Here is a 25,683-nt window from a genome sequence, read left to right on the forward strand (position 1 = left end):
CCCACCCCCGCCCGCAGGGTGTCTGGCTTGTGCGTGGAGGTCTGAGACAGTCGCTGTTCTGGCAGCTGTTTGCCTGTTTCTTACGGTTTGTTTGTCCTTCTGTCTGCTACACCCCCCACCATTGGTCCCCAGCCCCACTGCATGTTGGCTTTCACTCGGCTGAGGACTTTAAGGGGAAGCTTTAGGAGTTACTCAGTTTAATTAGGACTGCATTCTCCCTAACCGCAGTGCCGAAAACCTCAGCTTTCCCGTCTGGGAGCCAAGTGACAACTAGTGGTGACGGGGAAGGTTGCACTCAAACTCGCTGGACACAGAGCATTTCATTTTCTCTCCTTTTTTGCTGTTGTTTTCTTTCTCTGCGAGGAGGGAGGGAGGTTACTAAGGCTGAGTGCTTGGAAACAATAGTATTATAACCTCAGTGTGTAAAGCCCTGAACTTGGGTGCAGAGTGGATCTATTCAGGAACATACTGGGAAACATTTCCCTTTTGAAACTTTGACTGCCTCTTTCCCCAACCCACCTTTCCAAACTCTGTTAGCTGCAGATCCTGAACTCATGAGCAATCCTCATTTGTTTTGTTCTTTAATTTGTGCTTGTATTTGACTCAACAGCTGAGTTCTCCCATCCACTGTCTCTCAGGTTAAAATTTTCTGCCTGAAGGCTTGGCATTCTTACGTTAGTAGAAGTGAAAAGTGAAAAATCACCTCTTCAAGAAGGATTGAAACAGACAGTCCTTTTGTAAGTGGGTGAATCATACCATCTTCAGAGATGGCTATGAAAAATTCCACTTATATGAATTGAAAAAAATTATTCTTCTTCCATGACGTGCAGGGATCATTAATCTTCCTCATTTTAGATGCCTGCCTCTCATATTTTACTGTGGCATTGGATTAACAGTTATTTGAAAAACCCACTCCAAATTGTTTTTAAAAACAAGTGGTCACCAAATATTATCCTCTCCCAACGTAAAACAGCAAATAATTTTTGTTTTATTACACTTCATAGGAATTGCTGGTTTGACTAATCTCTTGGCTGGTTTATTAAATGAATGACACCTCCCCTTAAATAGTAAGTTTCTGTATTTCAGCCTCTTTTCATGTCTTTCTCCTGAGATGAAGAAAAGGCATGCCCCCTTCTCTGAGACACCCAATGCTAAAGCTTCTAATCTCTAGTTCAAATAATTATTTTGTAGGCCACAGAGTCCTGACCACAGATCAGAATGCAAATAGTCAGAGAGTCAGATAGAATGAAAAAGTACAACAATCCAGGACCTTACGAAACGTATCAAAATGTGGTTACTTTATGGGGGAAAGGGCAGGAAGTATTCTATTAATAATATCAGATCCTTTCTCCCCTGCCTATTTAATAGAACTACAAAATGTATGGAGGTTGGGTACTTTGTAACATTTGTATGCAAATTGATTCTCTGTTTGGTTTACAGGAGACAGAACTGAACCAGAGAGATTAAAGAGCAAATTAATAGAACCAAGCACATCTTTCTCCCCACACACACTCTCTGTTTTTCTTGATGAACAGTATACAGTGCTTGATTTTCCTCTCCCAGACATTGTCTTTCACAAAAGGGAGACTCAGTCTAAAAGGTCTGCATTGTAGTCATTTTGATAAGGTTATGAATCCACTGTGTTAATTCTTCAACTAAGCTGGTGGTGGCCTATCAGCAAGCATCATTCTACATCTCTTTCCCCTACGTGTGTGAATGCACACATGAGCTACAATGGATGTGAAATATAATTCCATGTGTTTATAAGGAAAGAAGAGTTATAACTGTGGAGAGCTGGAAAGGTGGGTGGCACCACTGCACTTTTAAAATATAGGAATGGCTACTTCATTAGAGGAGTAAATGTTGATTTTTGAAACATATTACAGATAATAATTGAACTCAGGAAATCCAGCAATTTTTCAGAGAGATTTTTTAAAAAGTCATGAGGAAGTAAAGTGAGTAGCTTGTATTTGTTCAATTGGTATTTTCATTTCTAACTCACTCATTTTTAAAATTCCAGGCGAAAATACAGAAGCATTATAATGTGAGGACTTACTAGAATGTATGTGGGGGTAAATGGAGGCTGGCAGCTCTCTAGCAGGTTCCATTTGAATAACCCCTTCTTCCCCAGGGGATAGGTGGTGTGTTGGAATGGCCAATCCAATCATCTCAGGCTCTCAGGTACTCCTTAGAATAAGTGATGCCAGCTGCTCACCTTGTTGGGGAAATCAGGGGCTAGGAAAGGCTCTCAATAATAGACATGCTGCATCAGCACATAATCAGTGAAACGGCAATAACAACAGCAAAACAAAACAAAACAAAAAAAATCAAGTGAGTGAGGCAGAAATCCCATATGGTAGCAACACAGAGGAGGAACTAAGGTCTTAGAAAGGGAGACATGGGGTCCTGGAAGACAAAAAACATTGCATGCTCATCAACTGTGTCTTCATAAGTAAGATCGGGTGATTTGGCTGTAGTTCCTGATCTGATATTTTTTAAACCTATGATTCTAAAATTCTGTAATTGGCATTCTGAGAGTCAATAACCTAAATATTTTCCCTTATTTTCAGTTGAGAATGGGGCCGTATATCCAGACTGGTCAAAAATAATAGGCAAATTTTTTTAATGGTAGAAGCACATTTCTTTCAAATGTCCTTTCAAGCCAAAGGGAACTTGGCTTTGATCCCCAGAGCCCTTACAGAGGCTTATGGCTGGGGTAGGCCCAGTATGACCCCAAAATTCTCTTGCCTTCTGAGCAACTCAAACAGACCCATGTTTCTCAAGCTCTGCACTACTGGCACTTTGAACTGGATAATTATTTGTTATGGAAGTTGTCCTGGGCATTGTGGGATGTTTAGCAGCATCCCTGCTGCTAGTAGCACTACCTCCCTGAGTCATGACCATCAAAAAATGTCTCCAGACATTGCCAAATATACATCCTGGGCAGAGGGGAGACAAAATTGTCCAAGGTTTCAAACCACAGTACAGAATGACCAAATTTTTAATCAGCTGCTCCAATGTACTAATTATAATGAGGAGGAAAGTCTAGCTTCCTTGAGAAAATGTCCCCCATGAAATACACAAAGCACCCTGATGAAACAAAAAGGGACCTAGCATGTGCTTGAGAAGGGAATAAAGGCAGGGAGATGAACCAGATCTAATCCCTGGGTGGTTTTCCCAAAAGATGAGCAACTTTTCTTTAATGTGCTACTTCCCTCTTCCATCCCAGTAGGTGCTTCCTTGCACTGGATTTTATACTGAATATGCCACTCAGCTGCTAACAAAGGTCATCAAAACCTTGAAGGGAAAATGTTTCTATCCACATTAGGATCAAAAGGAAAATGACAAATACATTGTTTCATATCTCAGTCCTAAAGAAAAAACCTACCCAGTTGAAAGGTGAATGGGTTTTTCCTTGAGGTAGCCCCTGTGGCTTCTCCATCTCCAGGCTTGTCAAGAAGGGCAGATGACTGTCTTGATTTTTCCCTTCTGGAAAGACAGCTGTACTCTACCTTGAATCTTACCTGCTGCATTTTGGCACTGCAGAACTTGTCTAGGAGTTTCTGACATGGCCCAAGGACTTTTCCCCAACGAATGAAGTCCCTTGGGCAAGTTTGTATAAGCATCGAATTGCCAATTAGTCTGCTCCCTTTATGGGCTTAGGAACCTTAAAAAACAGAAAAGAAAATGTTGTGATTTTGCTCCTGAAGGACAGGTGGGACAGGGACCCTAGGCTGGTAAATGGAGTTATGAATCAGCACATGACTTCTGTATATTTGCCAAACTGGTAATGACCTAAGCAGAGGATATTTAGGAAATTGTTTTCTTTAGATTGCCTTATGAAAGAGGTTATGGCCATGTCCATGGTGCAGTGGAAAGAGAAGTTGGGCTATAAATTGAGAACTCCTGCCTCTAGAGTCAGCTCTGCTTCCATCCCACAGCATGGGCATAACAAGTCTCTCCCTCTAATGCGGACTCAATTTTCTTACCAATCAACTCAAATGACTGAATCTGACACTTCTACGCTCTCTCCAGCCCCTGATAAGATCTTTATCAAAGGCAGGGGTCCATACCCACAAAGCTTCAGGATGAATTGACAGGTGGTGACGCTGCCTTCATTTCTTCACTAGGAACTTGTTTATCATGCGCTTATGTGTTCAGTCTAAAACTAAGCACTCTGCAGAGACAGATGCCACAGTCCCTGTCCTTGCAGAAAGGGGAGACACTGCTCCCTTTAAAGGTACATTAAAATCATTTTTTCATTCTTCAGAGGACCCACAGAGCTCCCCTCCAGGCAGCCTGTGCATGCGTCCTGCGACAGCATCACATTTATGTGGGCGTCATTAACTTTATTTCCTTCATCAGCTGGCAGAAGCCAGCATGATTTTTAAGATGGATGGCACTGTCTCCCTGCCTGGCCATCTTGAAACTATTCTGCAGGTTTGTGTTAAACAAAGAGGCTTTGGCCTAAAGGGAAGGAGACCTAGGATCCAGAATTTAGCTAGTGGCATGACCTTGAGAGGGTTCTAAGACCTTTCTGGTTCTCAGTTTCCTCAGCTGTAAAATGAAGAGATTCGGCCAATCGCGTTCTAAAATCACTTTTAGCCGTGCCAGTTTAGGATATCTTCTCCCGATCTCTTCCATGATAGCACAGCTTTCGTTACAGCTATTGCAGTATATTTCAGCTATTATAAGAAATAGCCACATCAAGGTATAGTCAGGCTCAAAGGTCTGAAAGAATTGAGGACCTCACTAAGCAATTCACTTTTTGGAGAATTATCCTGACCCAGACACGATTATTGACAGATCCTATACATATGTCAGTTTCCACGGGAAATGTTTATTGTGATGAGAAAACATGAGGCCTGATCGCTATACTCACAGATCTGAAAAATGGTGTGAGAAAGAGAGACCAAACATTTCTGTACTTTTTATCAATGATTCTGTTTGGCTCTTTTTCCCCTCACAAAGCCTATGTTTTTTGTTTTTGTTTTTTCAAAAAAAAAATTTGTTTACCAGATACCATTCATCATTAACATATTTTTCCCATCTTTATTAATCAAAGGCATATGTAACTGCCAGAAATACTAAATACCATGGGATAAGCAATGTCGCCACACTGAGTTGACCTAAGAAAAAACAAAAGTAAAGATCTGTGATTATTTTTAGTTAATCCAGAGAGCCTTGTCAGAAGTAAATATGCAATTTGTTAGAGCCTTTGAAATGTTTAAAATGCACTCTGAGTCCTCATTACTATTTCATGAATCTCCTGTGTACCCAGGGACCCCATATTGGGAAACATTAGATTTGATTTATTCTATGTAGCTCCAAGAGAAAAATCAGAGTAAACTCATAGATTTTTTTTTGAAAGCACACATACAAATTCGGACTAAATATAAATCAGAACTTTCTGGTAGCTCTTTCAAATGGTACTGTGGGCTGCCTCAGTGGTAGTGATGGTATCTGTCAGTGGAAGTGTGCAAGGAGAGCCTGGACATCCACCTCCCAGGAAAGACATAGAAGGAATTCAAGCTTCTTTTGCAAATTGAGATTTGTAATTTGCTGCAGAAGAGTGAATGAAATGCAAGTCAGAGACAATCCTTCGCAATTCTATATTCCCTCCTTTCCTGATTCCCAAATTGCCATCTAATCTTTGTAAGCTCTTCGAATCATGACATGAATATCCACTAACGGGGATATATTTCTCCTTAAAATTGGATTGGATAATTAATAAATTGGACAAAGAACATACAAACACCATGCAACAAAGAATTATTGAAAGGAAATCACCTTGGTTATGTAAAAGCCTGGTTTTAAGAAATGAGAAGAGCCTCAGAATAAGCCAGAAAAAAACTACCAGAAAGTGCACTTGCCAACGGACAAGGCCACAGGCACCAATGGTGTTCACAGGACTGATGGCCTCTCAGCCTTGAACTCCAGCTGTCTCCCTGAACCAACTCCCCGTAAAGCCTAACACACAAAATGAAAACGCCATACAGCCAGCCAGCAAATTCATTCAGAAAGCACATTAGAAGGGAACAATGCCCAGAGATGCTGGGGAGAGGGGCTTATCCACACAGTGCCTATGTTTTGTAATGCAAGCTCTTATGAGGAGTACTGAGGCACCAAAGCTTTTGAAACTCCTTTCAAAGGATCCCTTTGTGGTTTTCTGAAGTGGATATTGTCCAAGCCTCCTGAGGCTAATTCAGTGCAATTAGATTACCACTCTCTGCGTTTGAATTGGGCTGGTTTTCAGTGTCCATTGCTAAATTAGTTTACCATCTTAACGGAGCTGCCGACAATCATTAATCCCAGCCGTGAAATGGGCAGCAGCTCTGGGCAGCATGCTCTCTTGCCTCATATTCTGGGCAACGCACAGGCACATGGAGAACAAGCCTCTGCTTCCTTTCTCACAAGTACGTTCCCAGCTCTTCCAACCGTTCACCCTCAGAGATTCGTGCTTTCCTTCAGAGTGTCTTGAGTATCAGCAGAATCATGGAATCTTGGGGTAGGAAGGACTCTTAGCTTTAGAATTCAACGGCTGTCAAAGTTAGCTGTGAGGTGCTTGTCAAAAAGACAGATTCTCAAACATTTGTTAAGAGGACAGATCTCATAGTAAGTATTCTTACTGCAAATAACAACAACAATAATAATAAACATATAAAAGAGCAAGAAGAAACCTTTGGGGGTGATGGATAGGTTTATGGCATAGATTATGGTGCTGGTTTCATGAGCATATACTTGTCTCTAAACTCATCAAGTCCTAAATATGCACAGCTTTTTTATGTCAATCACACCTCAATAAAGTGGTTTTAAAAATTAAATTAAATAAAAATACAGCTTCTCAAAATCAAACTACTGAAACAGAATCTCTCAGAATGCGGACCCAGAAACCCATAATGTCAACAAGAGTCTCTAATTCAGTGCTTTTCAAACTTCAGTGTCCAGGATCACCTGAGGATCTCCTAAGATGCAGATTCTGGCTCAGGAGTTCTGGGATAGGCCTGAGTGTCTGCATTTCTAAAGAGTCCAGGAGATTGATGCTGCTGCTTCCTTGGATCAAAGGTTTGCACAGCAAGGCTCTAGATCATTCTGACAGAGAACCCCTGACATAGATCAACCCTTTTATTTTGCAGATGTGGAGGGGATAAATAACTGCCTCAAGTTTATAGAGTGGGTAAGCTCCCAAAGCCACACGTAATCTCCAAACTTACTCCCCTACATGTCTTCTACAGAGTCCATACACCCTACCTCTGCCACTGCACTTTCTTTCCTTCAGTCCTCACACTCTGTCCTTTCTCATAAACACATTCACCCTTCCAGAGGGTTTCTCAGGGAGCTATCCCCAAACTGGTGGCCTGGTCTCTGAAGTCCTGGTGCACCAAAAGCTCTCATTCACACTGCTGGGAACTCTATGTGACACTAGATAAAGAGAAGGGGCACCCGGGCAATGAGTTTTAAATCCTGGCCCTGGGACACAGCAATGAGTCTGTCAGGATTGATAAAGGAGGTGAATCAAGATGGTCAGAAGGAGAGGGTATGTGGTTTCTTTCTCCAAAGATGATCACACTTACTAGTCTTCCTGTGTACATTGTACTCTCAACTTTTGTACTCTCAACTTTGTAAAGCTAGAGGCTTGCTTAGGACTCCCAGATGTTCACAGACCACTGCCACATTCCACCACCTGTCTGACCTTAGGACCATGATCTTCATTTTTCTCTATCCCTTTAACCTGTCAGCCTTTGTGCAAATCATGTTAGTGTTTTATATACCAAATAGAGTAACTACTATGATCTTCAGCCTTTTGAGAGCTGCGTGTTTATTGCTGTGTGCTCAGTTCTGCAACATTCGCCAGCTCCAGAGGAATGCGGCAAGGCTGCTGCAACCCTGGCTGCCAGGCAGATTTGCAGTACTGTCTTATAAAAAGCACTTCACAGGTTATAGCATGTTTTATATCCATGATCTCATATAAGCTGCCCAATCACCTTAAAAATTAGATACAGGACAATGGTTAGTAACCCCATTTTAGAGCTGAGAAAACTGAGGCTTAAAGAAAACAGGTGGTTTGCCTTTTGGTAACAGCAGGTAACCATGCTGTGATTCTCAGAGTAAAACCAGGATTCAAACACATATCTCCTTGCGCCTCACTCACCATACCGATATACAGAGATAGACAGATAGACAGAGATACATTTATGTAGCCCCTTTGAGCTGGTACAGCTGTCAGTCTAATAACCCTCTCCTTCTACCAGTGGATAACAGGGGTGGAAAGAAGCCTAGAAAAAAGAGCTGGAAATTTTTCATTGGCCTTTGGTTTGACAGAGCCTTATTCTTCCTACTCTTGGCCAGATAGGCATTTATTTCTCTGCCTTGATCATGTTTAATTGTACAATGCATGCATACATTACCTTTTTAAGAAATTATAATACTACACCAAAGCCTGAGGTCCCCTTTGATAATGACCTCTAGGTCTCTTTCAACTGTTATCCTTTTTGATAATTTTTTATTCATATATATTATATATACATTATGTACACACATGTATATAACCATTGAAATATACAATCATTTCACGGAATCATATTTTCTATACAATTTGCAGTTTGTTTTGTTCACATATTAACATGTCTTGGGAAGCCTTACTTGTTGAAGCATACAGTTCTACTTCATTCTTTTAACCACCGCAGAGCATTTTATGTTATGGATGTCCCGTTTTTTTCTAGCCATCCCTTATTGATGGACACTTACACTTTTTCTAATCTTCCCACTGCAATCAGTGCTGCAATAATTACAGTGTACCTACAACTTTATGAACACATGTGGTATTTCTCCAGGTACATAATAAGAACTACGAATGAAATTGCTGGGGTACAGAGAAAATGCACCTTATATGTTAACAGATAACTGCAAACAGATATTCCTTTCTTCCTGAACCTTCCCTTCTGCCTTCCCTCATGATGCCCCATCTCAGCCCCAACTGCAATAACTCATTAAAAATAATCATTAGCATTTACTGAGTGTTTATTGAATGCTAGAGACTAAGCTAATAACATCATATACCCTATCTCATAATTCTCAAAAAATACTATTACTTTCTATTATAAAAAGTACTATTCTATCCCCATTTTACAGGAGACAAGACTGATACATAAACAGGTTATGTAACTTGCCAAAGGTAAGATAACTAGTAAAAGGCAGAGCTAGGATTCAAAATTGGGCGTGACGGTAGAAAACACTCCTTTCACCATTACCCTGCCACTATTACTCTAAGAAAGAACCAAGGAGGAGGAAGGAGGAGACTAGACTGGATGAGAGAGATGAAAGATATGCCTCTCTAGAAAATCAAGAGCTAATCTCTTGCAGGTGGTTCTGGATAGTTAAAAAGTTATTAACATGCATCTGTAAGTAGATACAAGCTTTCAATCTCTATCCTTGACACACAAGAGAAATTGCACTAGCTCCCACCCCCATCATAAGGTATGTGGTTAGAGCTCTGTCAAGGGGCAGAGATGGTCAGCCACTGAAGGTCCTTTCTCCTTTGTCCCACCTGCCTTGTGACCAAGATCATTTCATTGAGAAAGCTAGCCAGGATGGTGGGGGAGAATTTCTGACTGAGTCAGGAGGTCAAGAAGAAGGGCAGCATAGTCTCTGGCCCAGGAAAAGAATGTTTTAAAATCTTGGTCCCTTTTACTCAGACCAAAGACATTTTTAGCTGTGTTCTCTAACCCCCAGACAGAGAGGACTTTCCCCAGTCTCCCTTTTCTTCTGTATGTGCTCAGCCTCATGCACTAAAGGTCTCACCACATGCCCCAGATGTATCACTCCCAAAGCAGACCTTCAAAGCAGGTTTTTCATAACATCTTTAAGCCAGAAAACCACATCCAGCCCAGACGAGGCAGGGGGAGCAGAAAGGGCCGGCCCTCTATAATAGCCATTGGCATCACTCCTGACATGGCTTGTGGGAAACCCAGGCAATGCAGTCTCAGACATCTGTTTTCAATAGCTCTCTGGGTGACACCAGAGACATTTTCTAATGTGTCCCTACCAGCCTTATTGCTACTAGAGAAGAAGAATACAGTAGAAATAAAGTCTCTTACTACCAACTCTTAAAATAGACCTGCTGGTTTGTCGTTTTGTTTTCCTTTATTTTGTTTTTTACACTATAAAATGTATTTGTTGTAAAATATTAAACAGCATAAGGAGATATGTTTGAAACTAAAATACACGTAAATCTTACTTCCTAGGATAAATCACTTAACAGCTTGATATTCATCCTCCTAAATGGTTTTAATAACATAACAATAACAAAAACATGAGTGCTTCCTATGTGCCTGACACCTTTCTAAGAGCTGGATAGAACTTAACCCATGTAACCTTCAGAACAATCCTATAAATCATATACTATTATTCATTTCATTGTACAGATGAGGTTAAATCATTTTCCTAGGATCACCCAGCTTGGAAGTGTCAGTGTGGGATTGGAATCCAGGAAGTGTGGCTTCAGACATCCCTTAGCTGCTGTGCTACTGTAGTAAGCTGCTTCTGTTTTACAAAAAATGGGATTATTCTAAACACCATGTTTGGCAACTTCTCTTTTATCACTCAGGAATACCTTGTCAGTGTGCATATGGATCTACCTCATGCATTTTTGCAGTTGTGCTGCCCTTCTCTTGAAAATGCCAGGTTTTAATATAATATGAAACTCTCAGCTTGCCGCACACAGCACCCACTGCTATTTCCAACTCCTTTATTTCACACAAACTGAATTCCAACCCAAAATGGATTTCTCATTGTTCATAAGCAGCACATCCATAAGTCTCATCTCTGTATTGTAACTCATGTTGTGCCCTATACTCTCCATAAATCTGGTAAAGCTCCCCCCTCACTCTGCCTTAAAAGATACACCAACCAGCTCTAGGTTCAAACTCATCTGATTTTGAATCCTGCCTATGTTACTTCCTTGCTGTATGGTCTTGGCAGTTTGCTCAATCTTCCTGAGCCTCAAGTTCCTCATCTTAAAAACTGAGAATAACAACTTCACTGATAGATACACAAAGTCCCACTTCAAACACATTTTCCTATCAGGGCACAATCCCTTAACAAATGGTAATTTCCTCTCCTCTCTGAGATGCTATCCATGCCTTAAGACCCATGTCTGGCGTCATTTCCTCCATGAATTGTCCCTGGATTGCGTCTATGCCTAGCCCCAACTGGGCATGGACTCTCCTTCCTAAATCCTCTTGGAAATATAGGCATTATCCTTAGCACTCAGTTTGTTTAAAGTGACCTTACATACATTTGGGTGCCCTTCTAGCTTTCCTGTTGGATTGTAAGCCCCTCAAAGATTAGCGCTCAATGAATTTCTTGATGCATATGAAAAGCAAACAAGAAGAAGAGGAAAACATCCCTTGGTGCTTTCCAGAGTTTTCAGCTAACTCCACTACCCCTTCATAGACAATGTCATCCCAGGAGTTCATGTGTATCAGACACTCAGTGTTTGTTAAATCAAATTGCTTTGTCCCCATGTGTCTGTTCCCATCCTCCTTCTATTGGCTCTGCAGAAGCCCAGGACCTGAAAGATTCCAAACAACCAACCCTAAAGCACTGCTGTATCTCACCATGACCCCTTTCTGCTCCACGAAATGAGTCACAGTGAGAGTGTGAGCTAGACATGGCGGCGCAGCTCTGGCTCCGTAGCTGTTGCAGTGAGTTGCTTGCTCAACCTTACCCTTGCTCTCTGACAGGGCATGTCCAAACTCTGGGCCTCTCGAAACATCTGAGCCATTATAAACAAGGCTGCTCTTCACCATCACCAGGTCCTGTGGAGAAGCCCCTTCCACAAGACAAGGAAACGTTTCTAAAATAATTTTAAACATGAAGAAAGTATGGACTTACCTCAGTTAAAGGTAGTTTCCTCAATGTGACCTAAAACATCTAGTAGGAAAAAAGAAAAGAAAAACAGTCTTCACAGGAGCCAAGTAAAAGACTGCATCATGCCTAGAGAGAGGGTGCCTTGAATAAATGTATTGAATATGTCTTGGAATGTAAAAAGCTATGCCTACTGAAAAAAGGAGGTGATACGGCCTAGTAAAAAATGTAATGCCTCATGCTGCCCAAAATTGGACAGCCTAGATATTACAGCAAGATTTTCCTTCCGCTGCAAATTCTGCTCTAACTTTGTAACTCGTCTCAGCTTTTCCATGCCTAAAACGAGATGGAACTATGTAAAAACTATGGGTCTTTCCAGTTGTCATTATCTAATTCTTAAATTAAGTTGGCATATTGAAGGCCCAGCAGTTAAAAACTCTAGCTTGGGAATCAATTATACATATTCCAAAATCCTAGTTATACTACTTGCTATGTGTATGCCTTGGAGCAAGATTATTTTTAAAATTGCTAAGTCTCAGTTTTCCTCATCTGTTAAATGGGAATTATAATTATCTCTTCCGGACAGATTATCATACATATTAAAAGGGAGAAGGCATATAGATAGTTGGCATTGCATATGGCACACAGCAACTGTACAAAGCAGGAAAACCACTATTACTATAATTAAAGTAAGATCGGTGCAAAGTGTTGCGGGAGCATACGAAAGAGCCTGGTTAACTCTGTCTGGAGGTGGGAAACAGTATAAATTGAAGACATTTCACAGGACTCAGGATAATTAAACTGGGCCATAAAGAATGACTAATTTACCAGGTAGGCAAAGAGTATCAGGAGAGTGAAGCAAACAAAGGAAAAAGGCTTGCAGAACAGTCAAGCTGAATGCTGTTGAGCTCAAGGCCACTGGGTAGGCCAGGCATCCACCCTGTTAAGTTGGCTCATCCCATTCCTGCTCTACCCTATTCTCTCCCAATGGGCTTTCTATCAATTAGAAGCCCAGCTGAGAGAGGATAATTTGTTCATTATCCAAAAAATATTTATTAATTCCTACGATAACCAGGAGTTGTTCTAAGTTCTGGGGATAGATACATTGAGGAACAGAAGATTCATGGTCCCTGCTCTAACACACCTTAACTTCTAGTGGGGGGTACAAACAAATAACTAGTGGGGGGTACAAACAAATAGACAAATTGGGAAACTATAGAATTGCAGGACCTAGTAAGTGCTCTAAACCCAATAAAGCAGGAGAGGGTGACAGAGAACAGTCTACTATCAAATCCACCCGCAGGACACCTACACTTTCATACATCTCCATTATCTCCCTTAAGCCTTATATAATAGGAGATGGGCAGGTTGGAGAGGACTGTTTCTTCTTCTAGTTGAGGAAACTGAAACCCTGAGGGGAAAAATGATTCATTCAAAGTCACACAGCCAGTTAGTATCATGGGCAGGCAACCTCATTCCATGCAGAAAAGTCAAAAATGGCCAGGATGAATGATTACGAGAAGTAGAGAGAGAAGGGAAGGCAAATAGCAAAACCGTCTGTATAGCAGGATCCCATTTTTATTTTTTTATATGTATTAATGTTCTCTTATGGGGAAGAAATCTACAGAAATGGACTGAAAACTGCTTATAGTTGTTATTATCTCTTGAGAATGAGACCATGGGGAACTTTTATTTCCTGCATTAAATATTCCTGTAATACTTGAATGTTTTACAACAATATATATTACTTTTGAAAAGCTGGAAAATATATTTTTTAATAAAAGAGGATTCCAGAGAGCATGGGCATTCAATCAAACTTAGAGCCCACCTTAACAAAAGGCAACCTGTACCAGGTAGGAAAGAAAGACATGTGGAGTCACCCAAGCCAGTGCCGTGTCGATTGTGCTTTCTCCAAGTAAAAACCAGCCTAGAGGCTGAAACTATTTGGTGTATTTAGAAGAATTTTCTGAACAAATGGAAGTTGCTGTTCCCACAGAAGTAATTGTGCTGGAAGCAAAATGTCGCTGGAAAATGGAAGGCTAGAGTTATATTATAGAATTAGGTGCTCAGAACAACGTGATTGATGGTACATACTCTCATCAGGGTGACTGGAGCCCTACACAATTCACTGTGCAATTTCATAAAATACTCACGACAAAAAAAAAAAGTTAGAGATGGAAAGAATTATATGTCCCAATTCCTTTAGTTCCCAGGGAGGAACTGTGGCCAGAGGGAAAGGGACTTGTCCAAAGTTAACAGTAAATTAATGTCCAGTCTAGACAAGAACTGAGAATTCCAAGTCTCTGATCACCAAGACAACTTTCCCTAAAATCAAATCAGAGTTACACCAACAGTGTACAAGATACACTATAATGGTACAGGATAATGTTCTCTTATTTTATTTTACTAGGGACCAGAACTTACCAATTCCATTATGATATTGATAACATTTAAGACTAAAAATCAAACTAAAAATAAATTAAATAACAGAACATAAATTGGGCAAAACTCGTGATATGATATGCAAGTGATTTTGGTTTGGAGAATACAGCACTCTGTCGTCACATCTTAAACATTGCCTGGGAGAAAATGGAAAGTATCAGAAGGACTTCTTAAACTGGGTCAGTTCTGAGCAAGGCCTAACTTTACTCTTAAGTTCCAAACAGCTTCTTCTCAGGGTAAATCATGGACATGGGCTACAATTTGAATTCAAATAGTTGTAGAAAAGATGGTGCCTTTGGTTAAAAAGTGGACACATTCAGGAGGCAGAGCACAGCTGAGATCAGGTCACTCTTTGTGTGGTTTGCCAAGTCTCTATCTGAGCTATGTTCATAATTTTCTTTTCTCTCCTTAGTTATTAAAATGACATCTGTGACTCTCAACCCTTCTCCTTAAGGACAGAAATCCCTCTAAATAATAATATTTATAATTAATAATACTAGCAAATATGAATAACGTGTATTTTTAGAACCTACTATATGCCAGAAACTTTTCAAAAAACTTGATATGTATTAACTATTTCATCTTTATAGCAACCTTATGAGGAAAGTACGAAGATCATCCTCAGTTTGTAGATGAAGGGACTAAAGCAGTGACCTTACCAACCTAGGACCCCTTTAGGGCACCTTGGCAATTCAAGTTCAAAGTCTTCATATGGAGAAAGACAGTGGACAAACCCCTCCAAAGACATGGCAGGGTAGGATGGAGAAAGTAGAGACGCTGAGGAGGAAAATTGAGGGGCTCACCCCAAATCACAGCCACGATGGAAAGAACTTGACAACACACTTCTCTTTCAATTCTTCTACCCAAAGTCCTGATTTTCTTTCCATTTAACATTATGGGATTAAGAAGAAACAAAAGAGAAGAAAGAGTATTGAGCAAGATATAAAATGAACAATTAAAAAAAAAAAACAAGAAAGGGGAGAAAAAAAAAAAAAAAACAAGAAAGGGGAGAGAAATGTGGAGATAAGTAGAGTAATAAAGAGGGAAGAGTGCTCAACTCAGGTCTACTCTGGGTTCCACCAACGACTCATTCTGTGAATCTCTTTCTCTCTTGGAAATGCATTCTTCTCATCTGTAATATGAATTAGTACACTGTACTAGAGGACGTCTAAGATCGCTCTCAACTCCATCATCCCAGGATTCAGAAACAAATGAAGGAAAACGAAGAAGGTAGAGAAACCAGAAGGGAAAAAGAATGCAGGAGGGAAGAAGCAAAGGTTAAGGAGGAATGATGACAGGAGGAGGAAACAAGAGAGGGAAAGGAAGACATTTTCCAAAGCAGTTGGAATCTGCTTATCTTGTTGAAAGAAAAGGAAGGATCGTCACATCACGAATTCCAACAATAAAAGCTTTCTCTTCATGCAACTAACTCCATGTTTCTTGCTGGTGGGACCCATGGCTGATGTTGGTAGGAGCCTAGACTGATGTCTACAGAACAGGAGCCTGAGTAGATACCTGGGAGGAGGCAGGATGCTGCCTTGTTCTCAAAGCCAAGGAAGGAAGGCTGCTGAGACAGCCCTCAGAAGGGCGGCCCTTCCTCCTCTTCCTCACCTCTTCCTCCTTTTCCTCATCTACCTCTTCCTTCTCCAGGTCAGATAATGGACAACAATTATTAGTATATTCCCAGGCTCTGGGAAAGTCCTGGGGAAACGACTAGTGAATGTGCCCAAGGGAGCCACAACTGCAACATTACAGCATTGTGCCTGCTAGAAAGAATCCTGGGAATCATCAAAAGGAGAAAATCCCAGGCAAGAAAGAGACCTTGCAAGGTCATCTTCTCCATCTCTTGCCTCTGAGCATCCCTTCCCTAATTGCCCAGGGGCTGCAATCCAAACCAAAAGATATAGCACAGAATAACACTCAGTCCTATCAGCTAATCTTTTCACAACTGTCTGAGCCATCCCAGGCCTTGCGACCTTTGTAGACAAAGACAGTGCTCCAATTGATTGAACTCTAATGCACATGGCACAGTGCTGGGCATATAGTGGGCTCCTCGAACCCATCTGATATTTGATCCACAGGGTGACATGGTTTATTAGCTGTGTGGTTCTAATCTTTCCCCCAATAATGTCTATTCTATTGCTTAACATTTCAGTCTAAACATTCTTCCTTTTGTTTATTCCACTGCTCATGTTTTAAAGTCCAACCTGTCATTTGCCTAAGGGGACAGAAATTAGCATGTACCTGCCACTGGAGAAGGGAAGTAAAATACTCACCCAGGAGGTGACCTTTCCAAGTCTAAAATTTTTCCCAATGAAGAAGTGAGTAGGCAGTGTCACCAAATAAATGAGAGCCACAGATATAAATAGAAAGATTATAGATAATTTTTCACTTAATATATAAAGAGCAACTTCTGTATACCAGCTTCTTGGCTAAATAATTTATCTATAATTTTTTTGTAAGTCTTCTAAAATTAGGCCATATTCTCAGTTTATAGATGAAGAAACAGGCTCAGAGAAGTTAAGCAACTTTCAAGAACATGCAAGTAAGTAATAAAGTCACAGTTCCAGCCCACTCCTCAGCTGTCATCCTTACAGCATGCTACTGAGCAGAAGTTCAGCCTCTCCTTGAATACTTCCAGTGACAAGAAACTCATTATCTACTTAGGCAGCTTCTTCCATTATTGGGTGGCTCTAATGGTCTAAATATTCTTTCCTCACATGTATCAGGCAGCCACTTTGCTCTTTAAAAGTCCGACAGGCCTTCCCTGGTCACTTGGAACAAGTCAGTGGGCTGTAGAAGGTACTCAAACTGTAGAATTAGAAAGACCTGGCTCCATTCCTACCATTCCATCTATTAACCACATTAACTGTCAAGTCACTTCTGCCTCTGTGCCTGTTACTTCATCTGTACAATAGGAACACAAATATGTACCTCGTGTAGCGTTTTGGAGAAGAAAAAATAAATACTATTTGCAAAGCTAGATGTCTGGAAAATAAAAATACTCAAATCATTATTTTATTAAGTTGGGTCCCTCTTCTCCTAACAGCCCAACCGACCAATCCCTTCTGCCTAAGTCTTCTCTGAGCCAAACACCCACAGAGTCTTTAATTATTCCTTACAGGTCAATTTCAAGTTTGTTTACCAGCCCAATTGTTCCCTTTTGGACCTCCTCCAGCCTGTTAATGTCCCTCTTAAAATGCAGGACCTACAACTGAATATAATAAATTAGCCAAGATGTGAAGTATAGCCCACATCCGGTATTTCCTGCATTCCTGACTCAGTCTTCAGATTTTTCTGAAGTTCTTAAGAATTATTAGGTTAAACTTAGGTTGGCATAAGATTTTAGTGCAGATTATTTGAACCTTATTTTTCTTTGTAATAATTGCTAACATACTCAGTAGTTCCTCTGTGCCTGGCACTGCAATTCTCACTTGATACATATTTTCTTGCTTCGCCCAACAGTTCTAGAAAGTATCCCTATTATTACCTTTATTTAACTGATAAGGAAACAAATTTGAAAGTGTTAAATGATCACACAGCTAATAAATCAGAACCAGCTAATAAATGGCAGAATCAGATTTGAGTCCACCATGCTATCCTACCCCCCATTTCGAGCATTTAGGGAATGCTTACAAAATGTAAGTACTTTGAGGGATTAAAAAAAAATGAATATGACACAGGCAGAAGACATATGCAGGGCAATTTAACAGAAAAGGAAATGCAAAGCACGAAGCGATGTTGGGCTTCTGAACAATCTGTTACTAAGAGCTCTTTCTCCCCTCCAGCACGTTCCAATGTCTACAATTTCATGGGCAATGTGAGTCAGTGGAGAAAAAGGGAAAAAGTGGAAGCAGTCACCCCTCTCCTTTTCAACTTTTACTTACTTGCTGTTGCCTTCAGCCCTTGCCCCTAGCACACTGCCTTATGAAGAATTAATTTTCAATGAGAGCCAAGTTGCTGGTCCTGGGGGATGGGGAGGGGCTCCTTCACTCTGCTACGGCCTTTCTGTCTCAGAAATATTTCTAGCTTTGACTCAGCAATTTTGCTTCTAGGACATGAACAGAGGTTTGTGACCAAGGGGGTTTTTCCAGCATAATTTATGATAGCTAAAAATTGAAAATAATATAAATGCCTATCAACTGTGGGAGAGCAAAATGAATACTAATTTTAAATGACTGCATATGCCAGCCACACACTGGCATATGCACTCATTTAAAATTGTGTTTCTAAAGGTTTAATAGCAATAGAAAATGCTCATTTAGAATCTTCAGTCAAAAAAAAAAAGAGGAAACAACACTGATTATAATCTGTAGAGGAAAAAAATCCTGGAAGAAATTTAGCAATATGTCAACAGTAGATATCTAGATAATGCGATTCCCAGGTGGGTTTTCATTTTTTTCCTTGAACCCCATTGTGTTTTTCCAATGTGCATTTTTTGCTTTAATCATCAGAGGAATTTTTATTTTTTAAGAATTGAAAGAATCTAGTCTGAGGGCAACCAGCCAACTTGTGAAAAATAGTTTTTGCCACTGGACAGTTTCCATATGTGCAGCAGCAATTACTACTCTGTTACTATCGGATCATCTTAATCCTATTGATTGAAATGCCAAAGTAATGCTATTAATTTACTACATAACAGATAAATTACTAAGAGCATAGTAGAACTACCTGAGATTGCTGTGGTACTCTTCTAGGGTCAGAGTGGGTGGCCCTTCTAGATTCTAATATAAAGCACAAAAAGCTTCTGGAAGTTCATATATTCATCCCCCATCACAAAGCCTAGATCCACCAACTCTCTTTGAAGCCATAAAAATTGTATTGAACATGTACACTGTGCCATGCACCAAGGTAAGCACTGTAAAAAAATGCTTATTCCTTACAAAAACCTTATGAGCAACAACCCTCATTTTACAGATGCAGAAACAAAGATTTAGACAGAAAAAGGAACTTGCCCAAGGTCACACAGCTAGTAAAAGCCAGAGCCTGGATTTGATGCCAGAGTCTATGTGCTTAGCCCTGGAGCATGCCCTGTTTCAGCCAGAAAACAAGTTCTTATGCTTTCTTCCACATTATTTTAAATAGTAATTTAAAAGTTAGAACAGGAGCTATCTACACACTATGGATGAGGAAGCTGAAGGTTACACGTAATAAAGGACTTGCCCAAGATCATACAAGGAAGAATTGCAACAGGTAGAATTCTGCAAACCAGAATCTCTGACTCCACATCCACAGCTTGTTGCATTTCCAAGGTTGCTTCTCTTTGCCTCTGAGACATGCAACAAGTGGCAGAAGGCAGTGGGACTCAGGACCCCACTTGGTCCCCCTGTGCGCTAGAAAGAGGTGACCTGCTGGAGGATCTTGAAGGTACAGGGTAAAAAGGACAGAAATCCCAAGAAGAGAAGAAAACCTCAGCAAGGACCCTAGAGCTCCTTTATCCTGAAAGGATAAAGGGGCATTGGCCACAAAGCCTTGTCGTTTCTTCGTCATCCATCACTCTTCCTTCCACCTCATTAAGTCCCACAGGGTGTCAATGATACTTTTCCTGAATTTTCCTAAGTGAATATTCCTTCTAGAAGGTTATACTAAACCACAGAAGAGTAGAAACTTAAAATCATGCATATTTGAATTGAGTGAGCTGTTTTAGCAGATTTGAACAGCGGCTCCAAAACCTATGCCAAAATTTCACCTCGATTAGATTTATGTATCAGCTCTGCCACTAACTCACCTTGATTAAGTCTATCAATCTCCCCAAGTCTCAGTTTTCTCGTCTGAAAACTAGAAAAGGAAATGTTTGATGCTTCATAAAGTTGTTGGGATGATTAGAACGCCCGTATGGAACAGTTCTTAACTTGTGGATGGCACCTAGAAAGTATTTGGTCATTGGTAGTAGCCTTTGCTATTCTCAGTTAATCTCTGAGTCAGTTTTCTTATCTATAAAATGGAAATGATAGTCTTGCAGGGGTATAATATACATTTATTAATTTATAGCAGGTGATCAGTGAATGTCTTTTTTAATGCACAGGATGACCAGGTCTCATAATTCTATGACTCTGCTACTCACTTCTTGCCCAAGACTTTGGAACCTGCTGAGTGAAACAAAGAAGTTTCACCCCGCTGAGCAAAGCTGCAGCTCTGACTCTGTCTTAAAGGATTCAGGGGAATCAACAAAGGCTATTTAGAGAGCATTATTAGAGCCCTGGAGCGTCCCTAAAACTCTGTATTTACATGCAAATACCCACTTCAGCTAAACCCTATCAACTCACAGTTAAGTGTTCACTTTCTGAAGACCAGTCACTCCATTTATTAAAGGCAGCTTCAGGTTTTAATCCAAATTGCCCTTTCTACAATTTAAAATCATTTCTTCCTCAGTGCCTAGTAAGGATTGTTTATTTTCTGAACATCCTCCTTTGAATCATAGTCTTTGGATGCTTGAAGACCACACACATCCAAGCTCCACTCCTATGAAACCTCTGTTTTCTCTGGGATAAATACTACAGTTTTGCTGATGCATTTCCTATGGGTTCATTGCAACTTGGCTTTTTTTTTCCACTATGAGTTTGAACTAGTATAGACTTGGAAGGGAAAAGTGGTATGGTTTTTTCTAAAGGCCCTGGATATTAAAGCTCTTATTTGTTCTCACATAAGTTTTCCTCTACTAGTTTGAGAGCCCCTGGAAAGCAACGGCTATTGCACATTCATCACTGATATAGTTAAGAGAGAAGTCTGTAAGGTCAGGTGAACCTGGATAAATTATTTAATCTCTATGGACCTCACTTTTCCCATCAGAAAAACAGAGGTAATTATACCCCAACTCAAAGGGTTATTTTGGGGATTAAGTATTGCAAATAAAGCTTTTGGTGTAATGCTTAGTACAGTACTTTATAGCCACTCAATTAGGGCTGGCTGTTGTTATTTTATTTGCATCCTCCTCTAACACCTAGTACAATCTCTGACAATATAATAGGCACTTCCTAATTATTTTAAGTAAATAAGTAAATGAAATAATAAACTAATGTGATCTAAAATGAGATTATCAGTACCTAAAAGTACCTAATGAATAAAGTTGACTAACCTGAGAAATGAGAGTTTATTTCCACAGCATCTGTAAAAGTACTGTGGCCTTCTGCCATTCAAACACCTGCAGCTGGTAAAGGCAGGTACTATTTTCAAGATGAGTGAACTGAGAAAAAGGCAAAACAAAAGGCAAGTTGACTACAGATCAAGTGTGATAGAAATGATGTAAAATGATAAACAGTCAAGAAGGTTTTTCCATATCATGACTGGTTCTGGGGAATGGCCAAGGAGTCAAGCAGAGGATAACCCAGACCAGACCTGGAGCCCTCCAGTTATGTTATGGTTCTACCATCTGAGACTGAGCAGGCCTCCTACCTCTCAATTGAGCCTCGCTGTCATCACCGGGACATGGAGATGCTGTCACAGGGCAGATGTGAGGATCAAATGTAGTGATGGATTTAGAAGTGCCATAAAAACTGAAAGTGTTACATGTGTGCAAGTGATTATCAATTACATTGTTCCCAACCCATACTTTCCAATTCCCAGAGCTCTAAAATTCCCAGTTTTAATTCCAGAGTTATGAGGAAACAGTTATATCATGAATCAGAGAGGCTCCTCAGAGGGACTCTGCAAATCACTATCACTCGGAAGGGTCAATATATTATAATGATTAATACCATGGGCATCAGAGACCAGTTGTCTCATGGGGCTACCATTTACAAACTGCATAACCTCAGGTAAATTTTCTGAAAATGAAAGTGTCAGCTTCCTCATCTGTAAAATGGGGATAATGATGTCATCTTCATGGTATTGAGAAGAGATTAAATACAGTGAAATATGTGAAGTATCAATGAATGATAGCCATTACTGTCATTAGCTAATATCATGTCTTCATCTGTTTTTATCCTGTTGCTATGTCTCCTCAATATCTATACTCCCAGGCCTTTGCAACCTCAAATGACCAATGCCTGCTGATTAATGCAATCTTTTTTCCTAAAACTTTCTGTCCAGAAGCCTGGGCTCCATTCTGTACAAAGGCACATTTCTCCAGTGAGATTCATCTGATTAAAAAAAAGGCTGCATTGAAGGTAATGAGAGCCATTTGCTCTTCTGTCCAACTCGTGGGATGCATGCTGATTATGTAGGGCCTGCTAAGAGCTTTCCCTCAGTCAGAGTAAACCCAAAAGGCCTGTTCTTCCACACTCAAGCCTCTGAAGAATCCCCCTGGATTCTTCACACTGTAACTCATCTGAGGGCCACTTGATGCCCCCAGGCTTAAGCCAAGCATTCTTTCACCATAGGACCAGACTGCACAATAACACTGAAAGTCAGAGGCATGGGAAAATTTTTCCGAGTAAGACACATAGACACAGTTGGGGCAAAGTGAGATGGTTGTGGTAGAATTATAAATAGGGACATAAGGAAGCAGGAATGTAGGGTTTATGTGTAAACATAGGTTTGACCTAGGCCAGTGGTCCAAGACATTTCATGTGAATACCACTGAAAGAAATGACTTTTTCTCTTATTTTTCTGCCTTGTATTTTCCCTGAGGACATTAAATATTTTCCCAAGGGGCTGACTAAGAGTATCAGGGCCAGAGTTTAGGACTCTTTGGACTCCAGTCAAATCCTATCACTGATGCCAAATAATGCTGCACAGCTAAATTAAGCTTCCTCTGGAATTTCAGGTATAGATCATCCATTTAACAAATATTTATTGAGCTCTGACTGTGTGCCAGGCTCTTCATGAAAACCATGTTTATTGAGAGCCTGAAGAGACATTTGTGAAAATCATGATTTCAGGGTTTTGTCTATATAACACCTTGATGGCCCCAATTCTGAGAAAAAAGAAGGTTACAGAGCTGAAAGTTTGGCTTGAACCAGAAAAGACCAGGGCTGTCCTGACTCCAGGCTTCACACATGCGCATACAGTAAGGAAGATGAGAAAAAAGAAAATGTCAATGTAATGTAAGCAAATACAGTGTGGAATGCCAGAGCTGGAGAGATCAAGTCACAAGCCACAAAATTGATTAAGCCTCACTTTTCTCACCTGTAAAATGGGGACAGGCATCCCTGCCTCTCAGGCTGTTTGGAGGATTAAACGGGATAAAATATGTAATGTGCAATTCAGAGTCCACATTAGGAACAGCAGGTGCTCAATTAATGTCATTTCTTGCCACCAAACAAGAAAAACAAGAAACTTTTTGAAAATAAAGTGGGATGCCATAAGAGGTAAAGAGACCCCCTCATCACGTGAATAGATTTGATAATCTACAGGAAATTCCACCCTATAGACCAGGCTGAGGGATTTAGGGTGTTGTAGCAGGGCCAGGACTAGAGTGAAGCAGGTGAGGCACAAAATTTAATGAGGTGCTCACTCTCTGGTTCCTGCAAGTGCAGGATTGGCATTTATGCAACCCTGGGATGGAGTGCCTCCTTAAATTTTGCTAGGTACCTCATTCACCTTTCTCTAGGTGGTCCTACTTTGTGGGGATACATACGATAAGGCAGGAGAGTTAGTGGATGGAAGGCTATCCAGAGGAAAACATAGAAATTGATGCTACATAGTATATGGGATCCCTAGAGGACCAGACTTCCTCAGGTGCAGAGACAGAACCAGATGAGATTTTAAGGTTTAGTCCAGCTCCAAGAATCCAGGATTTTACATTGCTACAAGAAGAAAATCATGTGCAAATACATGTGCTTCTTATTCAGATAAGGGTTCCCTATAGGGGGCAGTAATAACTGTGGGAGGTAGGACAGGAAGAGGGAGAGGTGTCTTGTTCCCTAAGACCCTGAGGTGAATTGGGCTCAGGGCATGCCAACTGTGACATTCTGTTCCCAGGGGTGCTTAGCAGATCATGAAGTGACAGTAATAAAATGTCAAGCACTCCCTGGCCAGCCTAAGCCCCTTACTGCAATCAAATAAAATCAGAATTGCACAGCTGGCTGGGGGAAGCCAGATGCTGACCTGATGATCCAACTCAGGCAAAGCCGAGGGTGACCAGCAGGGCCCAGGCTGCACGACAAGCCCCAAGTCCCTTGGGATCAGAGCCAGGGATAGGAAACTGGCTCAGCCTAGAAAGCCAAGGGTGCCAGCCCAGCTCAGCCCCACCTCTTCCCAGAAGACCAGGACACCCACCCACCCCTCCTCACCATCCACTATTTCTTTTTCATTTAGAAAAAGACAGCCCACAGGCAATGGGGCAAGAGAAAGCTTTCTCCCCTGAATACACAATTTGAAAATGGCAAATGTTGGGTCTTTCTAAAAGCACACAGAGGCTACAATTAATAAAACTCAGACGATTTCTCTAATTAATCCCTGCCTTACCCCCAAATACTGCCTTCCACCACTAAGCCACCATAGCAGTCCAATTATGCCACCTAAGCAGAGTGGCAACCTCTTATAATTTCTTAAGTACCTAAACTATTCTATCTACTGGACAATAAATAATTAGAGGGCAAAGGCCAGTCAAATCGAATTTTTAATTACTACTACCTGCCAGGCACTGAACAAGACAGAGCCTACCCGCAAGTGTTTCATCTTCATTTCTCATCATTTCCCATTCTCTTCTCTCCCTCCCTCCTTCATACACACACTGAACTCTTCTTTCAGTTCTCCAAGTTGTCTCTCACTTCTAAACTACACATGCTGTTCCTTCTACCCCAAACACTCTTCCTCCTGTATTTTTCCAGGCCAACTCCATACCTAACCTTCAAGTTTTACTTAAAACGTCATTTTCTCCACAAAGCCTCTTGGAGACTTCTCATCCTCTCACCAAGTGTAGTTGGGTACCTGTCCACTGTGCTTACTGAATTCCTCAATTATAGTGCTGACCGTGCCTCAAACTCCTTCATTTTCACAGTGTCCTCTTCCTCTTCCACCTCCCACCTCCCTGTCCTCAATCTGCACCTCCAAGTTCCTCCTCCAGCTGTCTGGGTCCTTCCCTTGGTTGCTCTCAGCCTCTTAGTCCCTCTTCTGCCCCTTTCCCATCCTGATCTCCTGGACTTCTCTGCTCATGGTGAACTGGAGAGAGGGAATCGACTAGGGGGATCCCCTCTGCTAACCCAGAGTGGTTCTTGGGGGTGTGGTGCCATGTAAAATGTAGCTGAAATTGTTTCTCCCCAGTTTTACTGTCAACCCTAGCTCATTTGTAATTCAGATTGCCAGTTTTACATTGATTCCCTATTTCCAATTGATGCTGCAACTGAAGAATGAGAATCTGAACATTCATCTGGCCTTTCTTCCAAGTAAACCTTGAGAAACAGATTGACCCTTTGGAGAAAAAAGTCTTGAGACTAGGTGAGGAAGAACCAAGATACAAAATCCCATTCCTCCAAAGAAGTCCAGACAAAT

At 40.9% G+C, this 25,683-nt stretch overlaps 1 protein-coding gene across 3 annotated transcripts in view; it reads left to right on the top strand.

Annotated features, from left to right (window-relative positions):
• The window catches only part of GLRA1 (glycine receptor, alpha 1), a 103,212-nt gene that overhangs the window by 1,061 nt on the left and 76,468 nt on the right, over positions 1-25,683 (top strand). The gene's annotated exons all lie outside the window — the stretch shown is intronic.

The sequence above is a fragment of the Mandrillus leucophaeus genome, unplaced genomic scaffold, assembly GCF_000951045.1.
Source record: "Mandrillus leucophaeus isolate KB7577 unplaced genomic scaffold, Mleu.le_1.0 Scaffold282, whole genome shotgun sequence".
In the NCBI taxonomy this organism is placed as follows: domain Eukaryota; kingdom Metazoa; phylum Chordata; class Mammalia; order Primates; family Cercopithecidae; genus Mandrillus; species Mandrillus leucophaeus.